The sequence below is a fragment of the Mobula birostris genome, chromosome 27 (genome assembly GCF_030028105.1).
Source record: "Mobula birostris isolate sMobBir1 chromosome 27, sMobBir1.hap1, whole genome shotgun sequence".
In the NCBI taxonomy this organism is placed as follows: Eukaryota; Metazoa; Chordata; class Chondrichthyes; order Myliobatiformes; family Myliobatidae; genus Mobula; species Mobula birostris.
The window spans coordinates 16,082,521-16,086,559 of NC_092396.1; the positions used below are offsets into that span (position 1 = coordinate 16,082,521).

At 38.5% G+C, this 4,039-nt stretch overlaps 1 long non-coding RNA gene across 1 annotated transcript; it reads right to left on the reverse strand.

Moving 5' to 3' along the window:
- Positions 1-300: 300 nt before the first annotated feature.
- On the reverse strand, positions 301-4,039 carry LOC140188767 (uncharacterized). Its single transcript, XR_011883384.1, has 3 exons — positions 3,917-4,039; positions 2,746-2,884; positions 301-411 (listed from the first exon to the last, which is right to left on the reverse strand). It is a non-coding gene; the product is annotated as an uncharacterized lncRNA (long non-coding RNA).

The following is a 4,039-nucleotide window of genomic DNA, read 5'->3' on the forward strand; positions in this document are numbered from 1 at the left end:
CAGGAGATGGGTGGGGGATTTGATGCTATTGTCGCTGATTTTTTTCTGTGGGGAAGGGTGTGGGGGATTTTGGGGTCTGTGAGTTTTGTTTCTTTTCTTTTTCGTGCCAGGAGGTGGGGGAATTGATGTCTTTTCGCTTATCAATTTCCATGGTCTTTCGGTATTTCATGGTTATCTGGAGAAGACTAATATCAGAGTTGTATTGTACACACAATAAAGCAGATAAGGCAGAAAGTAATGGCTGATGTCAAAAGAGACAGGAAATTTAAAACACCATAATTTTTCAGTACCTCTTTCTCTGCAGTTGGGATGCTGCTATTAATGGGTGGGAAAAAGATCTCTGCTTGCTGCCATTCACCATGGTTGGAAGAACATCACTGAAATTCAAGCTTCAGACACCAGGAATGGGCACTGTTAAGAAAATGATTTAAAATATTAGAATGTGGCATCAGGAAAAGAAAACCAATTTTGGCCTTCCCTATTGGATCAAAGATGCACTTTTATTTCAGCTATTTGTACCCATTCCTCTCAATAGGTTTCACCACCAAGGAACCTTGGTCCTTTCAAGGCCAAGCTGGGGATTATACCAAAATGGATAAGCAGAAGATCATGGTTTGACTTTTTCATTGCCCACATTAGTTCAGTCAAATAATGCTGATATTGAAGTGCTAGTCATAGCAAAGCTGTGATGACTTTTGTATCATTCTCCTGCATTGAGATGAAAGGTCAGAACCTAACCTGCCAGTCAGCCACTAGGGAAAAGACTGTGGTCCTACCTTATAACTCGAGAACTATAAAAAATATTATGGACACTATAAAAATTGTTGACTTTTATTGGAAAAATAATCGTGAAAGTTGAAGAGCAGGTGAATAACAACAGCTATCCATAAAAATATTCTTGAGCTTCAGCATATCTAGTTTAATGACAAATGACTTCAATCCCATACAACATGGCTGAAATACCCTCAGAGCCATTAGCAGTATGTAGTCAGCGATAAATCCAACCAGGGAGATGCTGAGAATATGGAACTCCCTACAACTGGGAGGCAGATAGCATTGATACTTCTATATACAAACTAGATAAGCAGAAAAGAGCAAAAAATAAGTTGGTAGGATAATAGAGTTACATGAAATTGAGTGAGAGGTGATTCATGAGGAACATAATCACAGAATAAGCATATTGGGCCAAATAGCCTGTTTCTGCACTTTAGATTCTAAGCTTTTCTTACAACTCATTACTATTTAATTTGGTCATTTGCCTCAACAAATAATACCTTGCATTTATATAATACACTTAATGTTGTAAAATCTCCCAAGAAAAAAAAGCAAAGGGAGACATTAGCCCGGATGACTAAAAGCTTGGCCAACTAGGTAGCTTTTAGGTGTAATCTTAAAAAATGACAATGAGAATCTAAGGAATGTGTGCTCTACTTAGTGATGGGTAATTATTAATTTGGACTGGAGCAAAGGAACATGCAGAATTATGTGGAAGTTACAGTACAGGAACAGATTATCTAACTCAATGAAACCACACTCCTGGTTTATTCTCCATACAGTCTCCCAGTTAACTTTCCTTCATCTGATTGGCACTGGAGAACCAAGTGCTCACAGCATTTCTTTGCACCTGCTCCTATAGATAATGGTTGGGATTGATTCTCACCACTCTCTCTTGTTAGAGATAGTTTAGAAAGCAAGAAAACTAAACTGGATTTTTTCTTTTTGCCAGAATTGTAATTGGCTCCTCACAGAGTCAGCTGTGTTTTGCATTCCAAAATTCTACACCACCAGAAAAAAAACACTGGCCATCAGGACAGAGATCAACATTTATTTCGGATTTGGTTTCAATTAGTAAATTATCAAGCTTCACTGAATTTTTAAAAGTTAACTCTCCATGGGGAGACCAGTGGTTGTTGAGGTGAGATAGTTGAGGAGATGCAGCTGACAAGTCTGTTAATATCCAAACAATCTTTCCAGCTTTCCTTACAACACAGGACACCATTCAGCTTATCGAGTCCTTGCTGGCTCACATTAATTTTCCTATTATCTGTTCTCCCTAAATTTCCATCAACTTTCCCAAACACTATAGGCAATTTAAAGTGGTCAATTTAATTACCATCACACACATCTTTGGGACGTGGAAGGCAAATGGAACATCCACTTAGCACTGGAAGTTGGAGCTGAACTGGATCACTGACACTGTGAAGCAGCAGCTCTACCAGCTGCTAATACACATAGGTGTCCACTTGGGGCACTTCAGGGGTCAGCGGGATCCATCATTGTGATGTGGAACTGGAATCATACGTATGTCCAAGGGTCACTAGTTGACCAGATGAGTTTCTAACCCGTTACTTTTACTGATGGTTTTATCCCCAATTTATCCTCAACTGAATTTCAATTCCCAAACTGGAATTTTTTGTCAGCTTCCCTGGATACATAATCAGGAATTTTACCATTATAATATTGATCTATTCTTGTCTATAATCTGAATCTTAATACAGAGTGTTGAGATTTCAAAATCAGGAAATTTTAAATAAAACCTCCACATTTAATAATTTTTACTAACATTTACCTACTTTGGTTTTCATTCTTGAACATGCCAATATAGACTTAATTGTTTCTTAACACTGAACAAATTGTGAAAATTTCTGGAGAGTGAAGACTCTGGGAAAAAAAATACCTCTGGATTTCACAAGCAGTTGAACACCTCAAATTCCTTTGAAAAAGGAATCCATCATTCCAACTCACCTCCAAAAGTGTCTTTCACTCTTTTTTCTCATCTTTTCATCACAATCCATTGCCTCCAAACCTTGCCCAATCTGCTGGTAGACATGCTCTATTTGAAAGGTATTATTTAGCTTTGACAAAGCTAATCCACTTCATGGATCTGAAACCAAGATTACCCCTCATTGTGATGGAGTAAATAACTAGAAACTGTTTCAAGTGACACCATAAAACAGAAGTTTAAGATAAATTGCAAAAGAACCTAAGTGTTATGAGGGCATTCTTTTACAGAGCAAGCTGAGATCCGGAACATGCTGTTGGAACAGTGGAAGCAGATTCAGTAGTAACTTTGGAAAAGAGAACTGTATAAAGGTTGAATAGAAAGAAAACAGAGACTAGGGTGGGGGTGGGGAAACAAGAGAATTAGGTTAGGTAGCACAAAAACGATGGGCCAAAAGATCTTCTTTGATTCTTTGGGAGTAATTTTATATGAATTCTCTAGGCATAGCATTTAACCAATGAGGAATGGGCATACATTCAATGTTACAGCTCACCTAGTATTATTAATCTATGGAGCATGAAATGAATCCAGTCGTGCTCCCTATGCCATTAGCTTTCTGATGGGCCGATTTTACTCCTGCTCAGCCCAGTACCACTGCAGGGATATACAATCTATGCTGAGATACTACATCACAATGCAGCTCTATTTATCTATATAGTTTAGCAACTTTGGGGCTCGTATGTTCAAAGTTCAAAGTAAATTGACCATCTTAATTATGTTAACAAACTTTTAATTGAAACTTGTTGCCCATTAATTGGAGAAGGGAGGGGTTTCCTGATTACTGTCAGGCCTTCTGGGTCAGCAGTCCATGTCTCCTGATAGCCAGGCCACTGAAGTCCAGACATGGCTATCGTCAAATGATGCAACGGGCATCATCTTCTACCACTGCCATACCACCATTTGATAAACACACAATGCATATTGCCTATACAAGTCCACAGCTATGTTACCTGCAAACAGCGTCATTGTGAGGGAGATGATAAAGAGATTTGAGAGTCCATACAATATTAATTTACTTCCTGACATCACTCCTGAATAACCTGGCTTTAATTTTAACACTTGATGGAGAGTCCCCCATGAGAAGAAATCATTCTGCTCATCATTGGAGTATTCAACATGATACAAAACACTTACCATCTCATTCTTTCCCCCGAGGCACTGAACCTCCCATTGGACGCAAAAGGAAACAAAGAAAAACTCAGGAAATAATGACTCAAAAAATGTCTTCCCACTCCTTTGGACGATTGAAATCCAGTT